This window comes from Bos javanicus, chromosome 24 (genome assembly GCF_032452875.1).
Source record: "Bos javanicus breed banteng chromosome 24, ARS-OSU_banteng_1.0, whole genome shotgun sequence".
In the NCBI taxonomy this organism is placed as follows: domain Eukaryota; kingdom Metazoa; phylum Chordata; class Mammalia; order Artiodactyla; family Bovidae; genus Bos; species Bos javanicus.
In genome coordinates, this window is record NC_083891.1 from 22,499,762 (window position 1) to 22,518,541 (window position 18,780).

General features: G+C 39.4%; 1 protein-coding gene and 1 non-coding gene across 20 annotated transcripts in view; one reads left to right on the plus strand and one right to left on the minus strand.

The window, feature by feature from the left end:
• The window catches only part of DTNA (dystrobrevin alpha), a 453,431-nt gene that overhangs the window by 296,444 nt on the left and 138,207 nt on the right, over positions 1-18,780 (minus strand). The window lies entirely within an intron of this gene.
• Positions 17,822-17,924, plus strand: LOC133237903 (U6 spliceosomal RNA). Its single transcript, XR_009733411.1, has one exon. It is a non-coding gene; the product is annotated as a U6 spliceosomal RNA (small nuclear RNA).

Below are 18,780 nucleotides of genomic sequence, written 5' to 3' on the forward strand. Positions count from 1 at the left end.
TCCCAAGAAGACAGTACATTTCTTGAAGGAAAGGGCCATGTCATATGTCTGTATTATTGTTTCCTGTTGCAGCGAATGCTCCACTTGGTATGTATTATTTCAAAGGTTTCCCCAACTGGAATTAATTTCTTGGCTCTCTGCAGTACTATCAGGCTGGATGTTGTTTATTCAGCTCTTAAAACACTTATCACAGCTGTTTTCCCCTGTATATTGTGAGCTCTGGTTGAGTCGCTATTCCATCTAATTCATCTTTTATCTCTGAGTACCTAAGATAGCACTGTTTATAAAAAGAATTGAACAATAGTTGCTAATTAAGTCTCTATTAAACTTAAACTTTGTTCAATATTGCAGTATTCCCTACTGCCCTCTTTTTGAGGAACCAACATTTGCACAGTCAAAAATGATTATCCTTGAAGAAATGATGTTGCCATTTGGCATGTGAGAAAAAACTGTTTGATGCTTTCCTAAGTCATTTGTTCAAAAATAATGTTCAAGTCTGCATTTAAATTTAATCAATTGTGTTGTCAGACCATCAGTATTTAACAGGCATTAGCTAATAAAAAATGCAAAAACAGATACTGAACTAATCAGTAGGTACTTTTTATAGAAATGTTCACATACCAGTGTTTTATGCTGTTCTCAGCATAAGATTTTACATCAATGTCAATTTTTTGACTTGAATATCTTTACAAATTAGTATATCTGTAACTGCCAAAAGGAAAATGAAAATTTACTTTATTGTAACATTTAATGAAACCTCATGACATAATTAATCACTAACTGATTAGTGTTTTTTTTTTCCCCCTTGCTATTTTGATTTAAGTTCGACACTTTGGAGGAGGCAGAACTTCTGATGGACTCAGACAATCATGACAAAACTTTTCACCAGCCCTTTTAGGCAATTTTAATTAAAATTCAGTTCAAATAAATCTCTTAAGCTTAGCAAAAGCATCTGCCATGTTGTCTCCACTTAAGAACTTGAGCTGAAAATATGAGCATTTTCCTGTTATAAAAGCGCTGCGTCTGTGTAAAGTTAAAATAGCTTCTGGGGACAATTTTCAACACATTTGGAAGAATTATGGCTTTAAAAATGCAACTTTCAGAAAACAACATTGATCCCTCATTCACTTATATGGCTGCATTTCTTGCTACACATAATGCCTTCTCTCTCAGCATGCACTTTAGACCTGGAACCATTAGCTTATTCACAGTCTCTCTGCCTGGCTGATGGTCAGAATATAGCACACTTCTGGCCACATAACAAGGTGATCAAAAGTTATTTTATGGAATAAATGAATGAATTGAAGGGTAGAAAAGTCTTGCCTTATCCCTTTATGTCCTTCTACCTGTACTAACTGTATTGCTTCTGTACCTGTATTGCTTCTATGAATGTTCTCCTAATATTAGTACAAGATACCTTTGAGCTCCTAAGACTAGTTAGCAAAACCTGAACAGAGAAACAGAAGACCCAGAAAGAGACATGAAAGGCCTTTGTGCAAACAAGAAAAGGAAAATCATTGTAATATACATTATTTTTTTTTTAAAAAGGCACTTCCATCTGCCAGAACATTGTTTAAAAATCCAATTCAAAGGAATGTACCTTATCTGCCTCCTGCCAAACCTGTATTCAGGTCAAGAAGCAACAGTTAAAACTGAACATGGAGCAATGGACTGGTTCCAAATTGGGAAAGGTGTCAAGGCTGTATATTGACACCCTGATTATTTAACTTCTATGCAGAGTACATCATGAGAAATGCTGGGCTGGATGAAGCACAAGCTGGAATCAAGATTGCCAGGAGAAGTATCAGTAACCTCAGATGTGCAGATGACACCACTCTTATGGCAGAAAGTGAAGAGGAACTAAAGAGCCTCTTGATGAAGGTGAAAGAGGAGAGTGAAAAAGCTGGCTTAAAACTCAACATTCAGAAAACGAAGATCATGGCATCTGGTCCCATCACTTCATGGCAAATAGATGGGGAAACAATGGAAACAGTGACAGACTATTTTCTTGGGCTCCAAAATCACTGCAGAGGGTGACTGCAGCCATCAAATTAAAAGACACTTGCTCCTTGGAAGAAAAGCTCTGACCAACCTAGATAGTATACTAAAAAGTAGAGACATTACGTTGCCAAAAAAGGTCCATATAGTCAAAATCATGGTTTTTCAGTAGTCATGTGTGGGTATGAGAGTTGGCCTGTGAAGAAAGCTGAGTGCCAAAGAATTGATGCTTTTGAACTGTGGTGTTGGAGAAGATTCTTGAGAGTCCCTTGGACTGCAAGGAGATCCAACCAGTCCATCCTAAAGGAAATCAGTCCTAAATATTCATTGGAAAGACTGATGCTGAAGCTGATGTTCCAATACTTTGGCCACCTCATGCAAAAAGCCAACTCATTGGAAAGGACCCTGATGCTGGGAAAGATTGAAGGCAGGAGAAGAAGGGGACAACAAAGGATGAGATGGTTGGATGGCAGCGCTGACTCAATGGACATGAGTTGAGCGAACTTCACCATCCGGGAGATGGTGAAGGACTGGGAAGCCTGCCATATTGCAGTCCATGGGGTTGCAAAAGACTCAGACATGACTGAGCAACTGAACAACATCAACAACTATAGGAATGGAGCTCCCCTTGAGCTGTTGGCAATGTTTATTGCTGCTCCTGCAGAACCAAAATCAAAGTTCTGCAGTCTGTCTCCTCGATCTTATTCGAGGCTTAGATTCTGGTTCCTGAATTAGGTTTCTGTTCCCTGTTTTGGTGAAGACTACATCTTTTGGTCCTTGACTCATGGTTATCATGTGGCGGGGATTCAACGTATTCTGTGTGAATGGTGCCTGTCAGAGTTCTAGCCTGTGGTGGTCCTGTGCTAAGTCAGGTCAGTCATGTCTTACTCTTTGCGACCCTATGGGTTGTAGACCCTTAGGCTCCTCTGTCCATGGGATTCTCCAGGCAAGAATTCTGGAGTGGGTTGCCATGCCCTCCTCCAGGGGATCTTCCTGACCCAGGGATCAAACCAGAGTTTCCTGCATTGCAGGCGGATTCTTTACTGCTCGCGCTAGGTGGGGAACTCATGGTGGCCCTGTCATGAGCACAAATATACAGTCACATTTTCAACCCACGGTATTTTCTAAGAAGAAAAATCTTTCATATTTCTAGAGAGCCTCAGGTTACTCATGTCCTATATATCAAACTGGCATTTTGGATTCAACTAGTGTGGCTTACTGATAACAATTCAAGTTGTTCTTTTGATGGTAAGACACACTCGTTCATAACATGAGTTAGCTGCAACACTCGGAGGTCAGTTCTGATTTCTTTATTAAGAATGCAGTACCAGTTCCCACATAATTTAGCTCTTTCTAAAAATGTTTTCTGCTGAATATATATTGTCGCAATATGTAATGATCTGAAAGAAATCTTGTTTCTAACACTATGCGATCATTTGCAAAAGTGAGAGCAGGATATATTTTCAAAGACTAGTATTGTACCTACTTCTCTTATCAAGGAAAATCAACATTTTAAATTTAAAATAAATAATGGAAGCTTTTTTTTTAAATGGTATTTTCATGAAATAGTCCCCAAAGCAATCTAGTCACTTCAAATAGGTTTTTCTTTTAATCAAACTTTTTAAAAAAGTATAGGCCAAACACAATAGCAATGCGCATCTTGGTTTGTAGCAAGTATCCTTTACTGCTTACAAATGCCTATTCTATGGATTTCCCTGTTTAGACTGTTCTGGAACTTTATCAATTCCCCCTTTAACTTCTGATTCTATAAAGTTTCCATTTCCATGAATTTTTTCACATAAACTATTAAAACATTTTCAAGTCTTTCCTATTTCAAAGTGATATGCTTTTTAAAAGTCCTTCAACTTGGATTCTCTTTTGGCCAGCCGCACTCTCTGAAAGTGGGTCTCTCACCCACTCTTCCTTTACTACGAAGGGGACCTCTTTCCAGCTGGGGGCTTCCCTCCCGGGGCTAAGCAAAGCTGGCCTGGTGGTGGGATGATGCAGATAAAGCCATCTTCCTTTTCTTTTTGTGTGATTCTTGGTGTTTTGCTCCATTGTGTTGCTGAAGTTTCTTACATGGACCTTAGAGGCCTCCAAGAGCTGCTTTTGCTCATGGGTATCTGACTACTAGGGCTTCCCAGGTGGTGCTACGGGTAAAGAACTCTCCTGCCAATGCAGAAGACATAAGAAACAAGGGTTCGATCCCTAGGTTGGGAAGATGCTCTGTAGGAGGGGCATGGCAACTCACTCCAGTATTCCTGCCTGGAGAATCCCATGGATAGTGGGCTACAATTCATGGCACTGCAAAGTGTCAGACACTATTGAAGCAACTCAGCACACATGCACACATCTGATTAATTGCTGTTCTTTGGGAGGGGATGGAGGCCACCATTTTGGTGACTTCACTCTGCCTAATTCTTCCCAAAGTCTCTGGAAGATGCTCTTCCTCTTCCTTAACTCAAATCACTAGTGTTCACTGGGTTCTTCCTCATCTTTCTTTTCCTTTTAGTCTGCCTCTCCTTGGGATAGGCTTCCCTGATAGCTCAGTTGGTAAAGAATCCGCCTGCAATGCAGGAGACCCCGGTTCAATTCCTGGGTTGGGAAGATCTACTGGAGAAGGGATAGGCTACCCACTCCAGTATTCTTGGGCTTCCCTTGTGGCTCAGCTGGTAAAGAATCTGCCTGCAATGCCAGAGACCTGGGTTTGATCCCTGGGTTGGGAAGATCCATTGGAGAAGGGAACGGCTACCCACTCCAGTATTCTGGCCCGGAGAATTCCATGGGGTGTATATACCATGGAGTCACAAAGAGTCGGACATAACTGAGCGACTTTCACTCCTTGGGATAGCTCACTTTTCATAGCTTTAGCCACTTACACACAAATGACTTTTAAATCATGTCTCTATACAAGACATCCCCTCCTCTGCCGGTTTATCCAAGTGCCTAATGAACATCTTCACACGAATATCCCATGAGAGCTTCTAATTCAGTGTCCAAAACTGCATGTTCACCCTTCCCATACTTGAACATTTCCCACGTTCCCCATCATCGTGGATGACATTGCCATGCATCCTATTGCCAGAACCAGAACCTTAGACCCATCCTTGACCTCTCACTTTTCCATACCTCCTGCCCAGTCTCTAAGCAGTACTGATTGTCTTTATGAAATATCATTTGGGTTTATCCTCCCTTTTCTTTCTCACTACAATTCTCACTGCATCTTCCTTAGAAGATTAGTCTCTAAGGTTTCTTGCTTGGGATTTGTAGTGTATTGCCTTTTTGTCGTCCTTCTGATTTGGGGTCTTTGCTCTCTAGCTTTTCTTACAGATTGTGGCAATAGTGGTTTTTCTAAAATTCACATTGACTAATCTATTGTTGTTTAGTCACTAAATTGTGTCTGACTCTGTTGTGACCCCCTGGATTGAAGCCAGTCAGGCTCCTCTGTCCATGGGATTTCCTAGGCAAGAACACTGGAGTAAGTTGCCATTTCTTTCTCCAGTGGATCTCCCTGACCCAGGGATCAAAGCCAAGTCTCCTATATTGGCAGGTGGATTCTTTACCACTGAGCTAACCAGGGATGCCCAGCTAATCCATTTCCTGATCTTAATTCCTGAATGGTTTCCCATTGCTGCAGTATACATTTAACCACTTTAAAATAGTCATAAATGGGCTTCCCTAGTGGCTCAGTGGTAAAGAATCCTCCTGGCAATGCAGGAGACATAGGTTTGATTCCTGATCTGGGAAAATCCTACATGCCTTAGAGAAACTAAGCCTGTGCACCACAACAATTTGTGCACCACCACAAAATAGAGAGCACAGGCTCTCTAGAGCACAGATACACAACTATTGAAGCCCACTCATCCTAGAGCAGGAAGCCATGCAATGAGAAGCCTGTGTGCTGCAACCAGAGAGAGCCGCCGCTCTCAGCAACTAGAGCAAAACCCCCACGCAGCATCGAGGACTCAGCCCAGTCACATAAAATAAAATAGTAAAATAGTCATAAAGACCTTTCATGATATTTCTATCTGTCCCATGTTAGTATGCATCACTCATTACAATGCATTTTATGCTTTAGCAATACTAAATTATTTTCAGTTACCTAAGCACATCATATTTTTGTACCCCTCCAAACAGATGGTTGCTCCTTCCAAAATATTATTTTGCATTCGTATTGTGCACCCCACCCCTCAAATCTGCCTGTCAAATTTGGGAGCCATCTTTCAACTTCCAGCTCATTTCTCATTCCCTCTGTTAACCCTCTGCCCTCTCTGTTGTGCCTTTTGGGGTTTATGTTGTGGCATCTGTCACATGAAATCATGACGATTTGCTTCTGTGTTTGGCTTTTTCCAGCACTCTGTGAGATTCCTGAAGACAGAGATTGCATCCACAGACCTCCGACAGTAACTAGCACAGGGTTGGTGACCAAAGCGGATGGTGAATGAATAAAAAATAGAGCTAAAAAAAGATACAGATTCTCTTCATTACTAAAGGGTCACTTATTTGACCCATGATTTTACAAATGTTAAAAATGCTGAGTCAAAACTGCAAGTAATTGTTTTTTAATGTCCCAGCATAAAAATCAGCATCCACTGATTTGAAATCCTCTCTTTATTCACAACACAAAACCCTTGAAAACATCAAAGACACTATTTCCTAACAATGAACGGCTGGGTCTAAGCTTCTCAAAGTGACACAGGCAGAAGGGAATAGTGAAAAATGATTGAGAAACTCAGGATTGTAATGCTTGCTGCAGAATGATGACCCCTCCCCGCTAGCCTTTGAAGGGCATGCTTCCATTTGCCTGTTCTGTGTGTATAAAATTATCTGATACTGTGTTTGCCTAAAACCACGATTTACAGTCACTATTGATTTAAAATGCTTTACAGACTCATTTTTAATCCTTCTATCCCTGGGTTTTCCTTATCAAAAGCAATTTCATGATATTGCCTACAAATAATGCAAAGCAGGATGACCTCCGTAAGAGACAGTAGTTGAGGCTGGCAAATCATTGCAGTAAGGACTGAAGAATGGCTGCCATGGACTTTTAAAAAGCCTCAAGATGTAACAGAACAGAACTCGACTGGGTGCTATTCTTGGTCCTTGTGTTCCTGGACAAAGTTGATCTCTCTAGGCTGTGTCTTTCTTCTTCTGTCAAACCAACAGACTGTACTAGTCACTAAATTATGTCTAAGCCTACTCCTTAGCTATAAAATCTGGTGACTCAATCCAGAGCTGAGCTTCTCTGGACTCAATATAATATTAGAAAATTCATTATCAAAGAGGTGGGGGAGTGTGCAGAGGAGTAAGATCTCATCAAAATGTGCATGCTTGTTTTTAAAAGCAATGGGAGTGGAGTAGGAAGGCTGACTCATTCTAATTGATTTATGCACTGAGAACTCTCCCAGTCAAGATTAATTCTCATGGGTATAATGTCTTCACTTAGATGAACACATAGAGTATTTCATAATTATAAGGTAAGAGCAAGGTGCAATGGTGGGGAATTGTTTACAAGTAAGCTGAGCACACCGAAAATGTCAAAGTGTAATAACATTTAGTGGTAAGTGTAAGTGCTGCCAAATTAAGGACAACATTCCCTTGTTTATCATTCCTCAATATAGCCAACTGCCTGGAGAATCCCACGGATAGAGGAGCCTGGCAGGCTACAGTCCATCGGCTCGCAAGAGTTGGACACGACTTAGTGACTAAACCCCCACAATAGCTAATCACAGCGTGGACAGAGAAGATTCTCTCTGGTTCTTTCTATTTCTGTAGTGATGAAGTGTTACAGAATATGCTTGGTTTCTTAGGTGCTGCCTTACAATATTTATACATCTGTATGTCCTTCAAGGATACACAATTCTTCCAAGCTTTTTCTTTGCTAAAAGAGAAAGGTTCTGGGGGAAAAAAATAAGCACCTACAAATCAAGATTTATAGATCTCAACACCTGAGATTGGAGAATGGGATGCCATTTCTCTCTGCCTGATGAATTTTCATTACTGGGGAATGAACTGGTCTACAAGGCCAGAAAGGACTTGGACTAGAACACACTATCTCCCAGTGTAGATGATGAGAACACTAGCAGAGAAATGTTTGTAAGCAAATAAAGCCTCTGGTTCCCTCTAAGGATCCAAGAATTGTTAATATCCAAAAGAAGAAATTTTAATGTGTTGAGATATATTTTTATAAATTCTAGGCATATTTTTATGTACTCCATTGGAAGCTTGTATAGTAGAGAAGTATTGTATAATTGTATAAAATATTTATATAATATGGAAGAAAATAACCCCTTATATATCAAGATTTAAAGATATCTACAATTAATATTTTCTTCTAGGCTTTTTCTATCAATATACCAATATCACCATGATTATGACCAACAGTCATTTAGTGTCACTAAAAGTCATTTAGTGTCTTCTTTGTTATTGTTACATCATGACATCAGCATTTTCCCCAAACTGCTTATACTTTTCATAGGTATCATTCTACTATGTGCAACATGATGAGCTCATAAATTCTTCACGTGGATTAATTTATGGAATCCTCTCAATCCTAAAACATGTCCTTATTATTCTCCTCACTTAATAGATGAGAGTAAAATATTAAAAAAGGTTAAACCAACATCACACAATTTACATGAAGGTATTTGGGTTAGCTTATAAGAGAAATGGACAAGCTCACATGCATAAAACACTGCATGGTATTTTATTGAGCCGATTGACCAGAGTGTTCTCAAGTATTTCCTTTCTGACTGCGTTATTATTCAAGAGGTCCTCCCCTGTCTCCATTCTCCTGGACCTACCCATTTTTTAAGTGTATGTCAAAGCAAACCAACTATGCACTGGCACAAGAGAGACAAATGAGCACACCCCACGCCCCAAACGGTGCTCCGTGTGATCATCCAATAGTGAGGAAATGCTTTTTTTTTTTTCCTCTTTTTGTAAAATATATTGTTTCAGAGAACCTATGCAACATGTGGGAGGAATAACAGACTTCTGGATTATCAGCCAGGAGACCTGGGTTATAGATTGCCAATTAGACTGATCTGTTCTGGCCTTTTATATTAATCTCTCAAGCCTCAGTCTCCCAAGATGACAAAAGACTTCCACGAGGGCAACACCAGCCCTAGGAGTGATGGTTGTTCTGACTCTCCCAGTCCTTACAAAGACAGCCTCACAGGCAAGATCTTCTTTAGGCTATAGAAGTCTCCTCATGTACTTGGCCAATAGCCTTAGTTGCTAGAAAAGGACAAACTGAAGACATAAACACATTGTAATCAAGCATAATCTTATTGCTTAACTATTTTGTCACAAGTCCTCTCATGCAAACTTTAAGAAAGTGAAAACTTGCTGATAATAAAACTAAGTAAAATACAACGTGACCTGACTGATAGCAACAGATATATAATCTGGGCAAAACTGGAGTACAGATAAAAGGATATCATCAAAGTCTCTGAAAAAAAATGAGTTTCAAATGCCCCTAAGAAATGTTACTGTTTATTCCATTATTCTCAACAGTCTTGTTCATCATTCCTGATGATGTGAAATTTTACTTTCTATTTTTGGCATTGAGTGTTCTATTATTAAAAACATACAGGATACTGCAAAGTCATATTAAGTCAATAAATACTATTATCTGCTTGATGATAAGAAATAGTGGAGCAATGACTCGAACCTGAGTCAAAAATCACAGATGAAGGAAGCATGAATGACACCCCAATGAGATAGATGAATGTTATTATGAAACAAGGAAGTAACTTGGGAAGTCACAACAAAAAAGGAAATTGACAGGTCATATTATTTTCCTTGTACAGTAAAGAAGGTTTACAATATCATCTTGAGAGATAAATGTTTTCCCAGCACAAATTCCTATAAGAATTGTATGGCATAGTCCCTTATTCTGAAGGTATCAAATAACAGCACAATGTTATCCCAGTTGTTCAATATCATTCTTTCTTTCTTTTCCAAAAGTGCCATGTCTTATGGCAAACTTGAACAGGACTCAGGGGCACAAAATGAAATAGTTCCTCAGTAATGACATTATATATGTACAGAGAGGGAAGGCAAGGGTTAAGACAACGAGGTCTAGGTACATGATTTAACTTAGTATAGCACTTGGAGAAGTTGTGCTGGTAAACTCTTAGCTAGCACAGTCAACTCAAGGTTCTTTTGATAGCTCCTGAAGTGCCGACATTCTATGTAGTTGATCAAAGAAAGATCGATATGCTTAAATAATAGGTGAAAAGGTGCCATGTTGACATTCTCATGGAAAAACTAAGAAGCCTGACATACTCTCATACAGGGATGGGTCACTCTAATACACAGATGAATAAACTTTTTCTCAAAAGAAAAAAAGTGACAACTCTGCTATTATGATTTTATAAGTTCCTTAAAGCATGAAAGAAACAATTTGGGTTTAGACATTTTAATGGCTACATCTCACCTTTATAACCCACTCCAGTATTCTTGCCTGGAAAATTCCATGGACAGAAGAACCTGGCAGGCTACAGTCCAAGGGGTCACAAAGAGTCAGACACAGTTGCACAACTGAGCATGCACACACACTCACCATTATAGTATCTGAATCTATAAAAAAAACCTAAGAAATGACTTCATCAGATATCTGAATATATGAATAGACAGACGTGGCCGATGAGTCCACCAGGGTGTTAAATACTTCCAGTAGAATTACTGAGAATTATTCATTTGAATACTAGAGGATGTATATTTTATTTTTAGCATTGCTAAAGTAAAGTCTTTCCTCCAGGGTGTAGTTTGTGAAAGATAGAACTACTTATTAAGGCCACTCCTGATTGTGACAGCAAAACTAAGTCATCATCATGGCTCAGGTTGCCTATATTTCTGTAGACTTGAGGATATGAAGATATTTCCAATTTACCTGAATACCAATCCACTTATTTAGTTATATAAAATGAGGAAGGCAGATCTTTTTAATCAGAGAAGGCGATGGCACCCCACTCCAGTACTCTTGCCTGGAAAATCCCATGGACGGAGGAGCCCGGTAGGCTGCAGTCCGTGGGGTCGCTCAGAGTCGGACAGGACTGCGTGACTTCACCTTCACTTTTCACCTTCATGCATTGGAGAAGGAAATGGCAACCCACTCCAGTATTCTTGCCTGGAGAATCCCAGGGACAGGGGAGCCTGGTGGGCTGCCGTCTATGGGGTCGCACAGAGTCATACACGACTGAAGCAACTTAGCAGCAGCAGCAGCAGCAGCAGCAGCTCTTTTTAATAAGATTTAAAATTGGAACTGAATCTATCAAAAGAGCATAATGTTTGAGTAGCTTTATCAAGGATTGAGGAAGTTTTCCGGTTTCCCCTGAATTGGCATCATAGCCACTTCAGATTCAAATCACAGGGATTTGAAATCATAGCCACTTCCACATTAAGCACTGTTACAATCTTCCACTTTGCATTTCACTGTTTATTAAGTAATATGTGCTCAGTTGCAAAAGTCATGTCCAACTCTTTGTGACCCCATGGACTGTAGCCCACTAGGCTCCTCTGTCCAGGAATTTCCCAGATAAGAATACGGGAGTAAGTTGCCATTTCCATCTTCAGGGGATCTTCCCAACCCAGGGATTGAGCCCACATCTCCTGCATTAGCAGGTGGATTCTTTACCACTGAGCCACCTGGGAAGCCTGATCTGAAGCAGAACCACCGGGAGATAATCTTCCTCACTGAGTATTAAAATATTACCACTTTCGCCTTTCTCCTCTTTGATCTGTGTAATTCTGTATCTTCTGACCTATTGATGTAGGGTAAAATGGATTACGTGAGCTGGTGAAGAAATGGTCAGCAAAACTCCAAATTTAGAGTGTTCATGGGAGATGGCTACAAGAAGTCAAGAGGTCATGAAAAGATAGAAGAGGAGCCTTCAGGACAAACTCCATGCTAAGAGTACCGGGGACAGTGACCAACATGTCTCCCATCTCTCCTGGTCGGTCTTCCTGGCATTGCAGAAGGGCCAAAACTGTGAGAAAACTATGAAGTGTAGTTTCTTTGTTAGGATGTCCATTTTGGAGCTTGGCTAAAGTGTATTTAGCAATATAAAATAGATTTCTAAGGAATTAAACTAAAAAATACATAGGAACCCCTATTATCGTGATCCATCTAACTAGGCATTATGGAATCAGTTAAATCTTCCAATGTTTTATGAACAGACACTTGAAGTATTCCCATTCTTATCAGACTCCATTCTGGCCTTCTTTAAAATCATTGTCCAGAGTGATCAATACATTTAACATGCATTTCTTGCCCCTCTTACTACATAAAGCTATGCTTCTTGAGAAAAAGAGATTTGTAATCAAAGGAAATTCTAAAGGATACCAACAGCAACTTGGGAGGATGAGACGTTTTTGGAGAAACAAGGTGCATCTTCCTGGAAATTTGGAGAAAATACTTTTATGCTAATGAACCAAAGATTTATTATGGAGTAAATGAAAATATGGGCTGTCCCAGGTGGCTCAGTGGTAGAGAAGCTGCCTGCTAATGCAGAAGACACAAGAGACTCCTGTCTCTTTGTGGATTAGAGCCTTAGGTCAGGAAGATCCCCTGGGGGAAGAAATGGCAACCCACTCCAGTATTCTTGCCTGGAAAATCCCATGGAAAAGGGGGCTACGGTCTACAGGGTCACAAGGAGTTGGACACAACTGAAGGGACCGAGCACACATACAAATGCAAATACCTGAGACTTCAGAAAACTTGCTATACGTAGCAGACCATTTCAAACTCTGGCTCTGGGTCATGGGTCCTGCAAGTATGCATTTACTGCTTTATTCGGCTTTGTTTACTTTGGTGGAAAGTTATTTGTTGTGAAACAGTGAAAGAACACAGTAAATTAAATCTGATTGTCCTTTTATGTTATATTTTGAGAACATGTACCGTTTTAAGAGCGAGATGACTCTACAGACTTTATAGTGCCAAGATTTAAATTTGTTTTACTGAAGTTACAGCTATTTCAAATCGATTTCTAAAAAATTAATGTAAAACAATCTGAGAGCCCTCCAGTGGTCAAAATAATATATGCAAATACTCATAGTTATTTACTCAATATGCCTCCCCTACCCTAAGAACTTAAAAACATTTCAGTCTTCCTTTCATAAAAATGCTTGCTTTGATTACTTTCTGATAGCACTATTATATCATATAAAATTGTTTTTTTAAACACTATGGGAAAACAGATGTTTATCTAAATCGGTTAAATAAAAAAACAGAAAACAACAGTCCAAATCACCCATTTATCAATGAGAGATTTTGAGCAGTCACTAGAAATTAAGCATGTAGGGCAATCCCAAATTTTGTCCAGATATGAGTAATTTAATTTCTTCCCGTGCAGCCATTGAGAGAAATGTGGCTGGATAATAAAACCACTCAAGATAAAGAAAGAATTCAGTCAACACAAGCTGTGTCTGCCTTTAAGCACAGAGTTGTATTTTAGTGTGTATATTCCTAGACTTACAAAAGCATTGTGTGCTTGTGTATTCCTAAATTGTAACTCCGATGGCTTGCATAAGCAATGTGTTGGCTTCTCTTTTAGCACACGCATATCTAAGCCAGGCACAGTACTTTCGTGTGCTCATCTCTTGATTACCAGTAATGGTTTGGCAGAAAGCCTGGAATAATGTTTCTGCCTTGAAAATTGACAAGCTCTAACATTTATCCAAATGCTGCAGTACTGATTGGTGGGGGGGGGGGGGGTTGGTTTGTTTTAATTAAATTCCTATGTTACTTTATTAGAAAGTAGAGCTTGTTTTAAAAACTCCCACACACATATAGACTTATACATTGGTACTTCACATAGAATTAAGATTTTTTTTTTCTTTTGGCAAACCTGGAACTATATATCCATTGGTGAAAAAGCTTGTTCAAGTTTGTTTTGCTTACAGAAAACCCCGAATGAACTTTTTGACCAATCCAGTACTTAATTGAGCTTCTCAGGTGGCAATAGTGGCAAAAAGCCCGCCTGCCAATGCAGGAGATGTAAGAGATGCAGGTTGGTCATGATCCCTGGGCCAAGAAGATCCCCCGGAAGGAGGGCATGGCAATCCATTCCAGTATTCTTGCCTGGAGAATCCCATGGACAGAGGAGCCTGGCGGGTTGCAAAGAGTCAGACATGACTGAAGCGACTTAGCATGCACGCAATATTTAATTATTACAGTCTGAAATCTTTATGCACCATCCCTTCAAAGTGTTAGCACTCAAGCTGTGTCCAACTCTTTGTGAACCCATGGACTGTAGCCCACTAGGCTCCTCTATCCAAGGAATTCTCCAGGCAAGAATACTGGAGTGGGTAGCCATTCCTTTCTCTAGACCCTCAAAGGCCTCCCTCAAAAGCCTGCGCCTTTGAGACATCAGGGTTAAAATGCTAAGAAAAAATTTTATGTTATATAATTTCATTTCATAATCAGAATGTTTTGCTTGTTTTCTAGTTTTAGGCAGAAAGTAAATGCTTGTTTTCCCTTTTGTATATTAATGTATGCAGACTTACCACATCAACATGCCTATGTTAAAAAAAAAACAGTCAAGTTTAGTTAGTATCTGTGAATGACCTTCAAGAAATTCAACCTCCAGCAAGAAATGTTATGGGTAATTCTCAGAAAGCACACTCGAGTGGAGTAAGTTATTGCCTAAGACAAAAGTAGGCATTTCTGGAGGCTACACAGTGTCTTTGAGGCCACTGGGGTACCATATAGGAGACGGAAGCAATAATTTACCCTGGTGCAATAAAAAATACAGTGTAACTTGCACACCAGGATCTTCTGCCTCATTAAGTTAAACATTTCCCTCATGTCATTTTTAAGGAGAGATTATCATACTATAAATCTAAATAACTTAGATTTATCTTCTGGTGTCTGGTGAATGGTTACACAGCAAATTTTTCAGCACTATACATGTTTGGGTGCTAGGCAATTTCAGAATGTAGATATAACTGACTTCATACTTTGGCGCATGAGGTAAAGCTAAAATTCTGCTGTGTGATTATTCACAGAGTTCCAAAGCAGGAACCCAGCAGTGCTGAGAAAAGATCTTCAGATCCTCCTGCAGTGAATTTTTAGAGGTGTTGCTGACATCATTATAGTTCCTGAATCTTATTAGAACCCCAGGGAAAAATATAAACAAAAATCCATCAGGAGAAATGTGTGCTAAGAATTTACACTGTCTACAACTTTGATTGAATCATTGTTATTTCTATGGAACCCAAAGAAGATATATTTCCCATATAATTTTTTGTTAAAAATGTATTGATTTACCTCAAACTCTTAAAATCAAGGGAGGAGAGGCAAATAAATGAAAAGCAGAATAAATTACCAGAGTGGACAAGGTGAGGAAAGGGCACAAGCTCCCCTGTCACACCTAAACACCCTGATGCTTGTAAGGGAACCTAATATCTTAGGATTTTCTTTGAATAGAGTTGCTGGGGGTGTAAACTTTCATGGAACAAATTGGTTCATTTTAAGTGGTCACAGTACTTAACTGACTATAACACACTTTACATAGAAAAAGATGGACATTTTGCTTTTATTAGGCTATTACCCTTCTTCTTGCACAATTTCCCATAGACAGCAACTTTAGTAGAGCATCTTTTGAAACCCAACAGTCTCTTTCTCCTTCTTAAGTTTTAAACATTTTGAACTTAAAGGAGGTGAACCAAGAAAGAAAAATCAAGAAACAGATGTTGAAGTTGAAGATGAGTTCACTTTCCACATGGTCTTCATAAAGAAAACATAATTGAGTCTAATAAATTACTAATGTATGATCATATTCTAAAATGGAATAACAGTTTAGGAGTTTCTAATAAAATGGGTATAATAGTGCAAATCCCTTTTGAGTTCTATGCTATGCTAAGTCGCTTCAGTCGTGTCTGACTCTGTGCAACCCCATAGAGGCAGCCCACCAGGCTCCCCTGTCCCTGGGATTCTCCAGGCAAGAACACTGGAGTGGGTTGCCATTTCCTTCTCCAGTGCATGAAAGTGAAAAGTGAAAGTGAAGTTGCTCAGTCGTGTCTGACTCCTAGTGACCCCACGGACTGCAGTCTTCCAGGCTCCTCCGTCCATGGGATTCTCCAGGCAAGAGTACTGGAGTGGGGTGCCATTGCCTTCTGGGTTCTGCCAAATATGGCCAGGCTTCTTATAAGAGGCTATATCACAATTTATATCCCACTGCCACTGCTGCTGCTAAGTCGCTTCAGTCGTGTCTGATTCTGTGCGACCCTATGGACAGCAGTCCACCACACTCCTCTGTCCATGGGATTCTCTAGTCAAGAATACTGGAGTGGGTTGCCATTTCCTTCTCCCTTATATTCCTCAGTAGAGTTAAACAATGTTATTGGATCCCCTATCAGTTTAAGATTTGATTTCTATTGGTGTTTAAAATCAATGTCATTTATCAAGAGAATACATAGTACCCAAAGGTAAAGATATTTTTTAAAGTCCTTATAATTCTCAATTTTATGTGCTCAAAGTATTATATAAGCTATTACATTATCACACTTTTAATTATTAATACACTGGAGTAGGGGTGATTTAATCCAGAATTTACCAAGTGTATTACAGTATGTATTAAAAATGATATACACAAATAATGTTGATATATGTGCTTGGTGGTTTAGTCGCTAAGTCGTATCTGACTCTTGTGACCCCATGGACTGTAGCCCACCACACTCCTCTGTCCATGGGATTTTCCAGGCAAGAATACTGGAGTGAGTTGCCATTTCCTTCTCCAGGGTATCTTCCTGACCCAGGGATTGAACCCATGTCTCTGGCTTGGCAAGTGGATTCTTCACCACTGAGCCACCTGGGAAGCCCATTTACAATATATACGTTAGAAATGCATAGTTTTGAATAACATTTATATCACTCTGCTACTCTCCTTTTTACCTTGCATTTAGTCTTTTTTTTTTTTTTTTTTTGCATTTAGTCTTAAACATTAACAAGGCAAAATTGGGAAATTCAAAGATTAATGAGGTATTTAAAAGTTGAAAAAATTATTAAGCCTATATTTTAAGGTCTTTGGGATTTTTAACTTAAATCAGCAAAAACAATTTACATGTTCAGGAGTGATAATTCTAGGAAATTCTCCATGAAACAAAGAGGAAAACAGATGAGGATCCTAGGTCAGATGAATTTGGGAAGTGCAAAAATACCATATTGCTCTCTCGGCAATTTCTTTGACCTTTGTATTAAGGGCTCTTAAAGTTTTACACTTTAAAGTTTTACTAAAGAAACATGTTTGATATTCTTTAACACAGCATTTCTCAAGCTAATTTGAATATGTGTGTGTGTGTGTGTCTGTGTGTGTGTGTATTTATATGAGTGAGTGAGTGTAAGTTGCTCAGTCATGTCCGACTCTTTGAGACCCCATGGACTATACAGTCCATGGAATTCTCCAGGCCAGAATCAGAATACTGGAGTGGGTAGCCTTTCCCTTCTGCAGGAGGTCTTCCCAACCCAGGGATTGAACCCAGGTCTCCCGCATTGCAGGAGGATTCTTTACCAGCTGAGCCACAGGGGAAGCCTGTATATATATATATATATATATATATATAATTTTTTTCAATTTCTAAGTGCCTCATTAACCTTTGAATTCCCCAGTTTTTACCTTGTTAATGCTTAAGACTAAATGCAAAGTAAAAAGTAGAGTAGCAGAGTGATATAAATGTTATTAAAAACTATTTATTTCTAATGTATAATATAGATTGCCATTCCTCTGTGGCATTTTCCTTCATCCTGGTCCTTTCCTTTGGCCCCCTGGGAAAAGCAGGTACTGGGGATTTAGAATTACATTGTTACCTTTTTCTCCTGCTTACTTAGGCAGCACATATACTAAAATTGGAATATACAGAGATTAGCTTGGCTGCTGCACAAGGATGACACACAAATTTGTGAAGCATTCCATATTTTTATACATGGGGAATCTAGAAAAGTGGTACAGATGAACCTATTTACAAAGCAGAAATAGAGACACAGATGCAGAGAATAAATGTATGAAGACCAAATGGGGAAACAGAGGGTACGATGAATTGGGAGACTGGGATTGACATACACTATTCAAACTATGTATAAAATAGGTAATTAATGAGACCTCCTGTATAGCACAGGCAACTCAGTGCTCTGTGGTGAACTAAATGGGGAGGAAATCCAAAAAGAGGGGATATGTGTATATCTTTGACTGAGTCACTTTTCTGTACAGCAGAAGCTAACACAATATTGTAAAGCAACTAAACTCCAATAAAAAATAAATTTAAACATGTTAAAAAGTTACCATTTTCTCCATTTCTTTGTTACACATGATCAGTTCTTAGAGATGGCAAAGTGTTAGTCTTGCACATTGACTCTCTACGTTCTATAGAAATTAACTTATCAGAGGTTCTTTTTCCTTCCCAGAACTCTCCATGGGCAGGACTCCTGAGAGGTAAGTGTGGGCACAGGTAAAATGCTAGGATTCCAAAGTCCTGGAGAAACTATGGCTGGGAAAGTCACAGCCACTCTCGAAATGGTGAAGATTCAGAGAGCCAAAAGTCTCAGTGGGGCTCAGAGCTAAAGGACGAAAACAGACAAGAGATGTTAGCATCAGATCACAAGTAGATTGCCTACGTGTTACCAAGTATGAATCAAATACTGTTCAAAGGTACAGAAGAGTTTCAATCTAGATCTCTGGTCTTCTGGGGGTTGAGGGGCTGCCTGTCATCCACGACTATGGAATTCATTAGAGCTCTTCATAAATATTCCAGCTCTTTCTCTTTCCAGGGAAGTGGCAG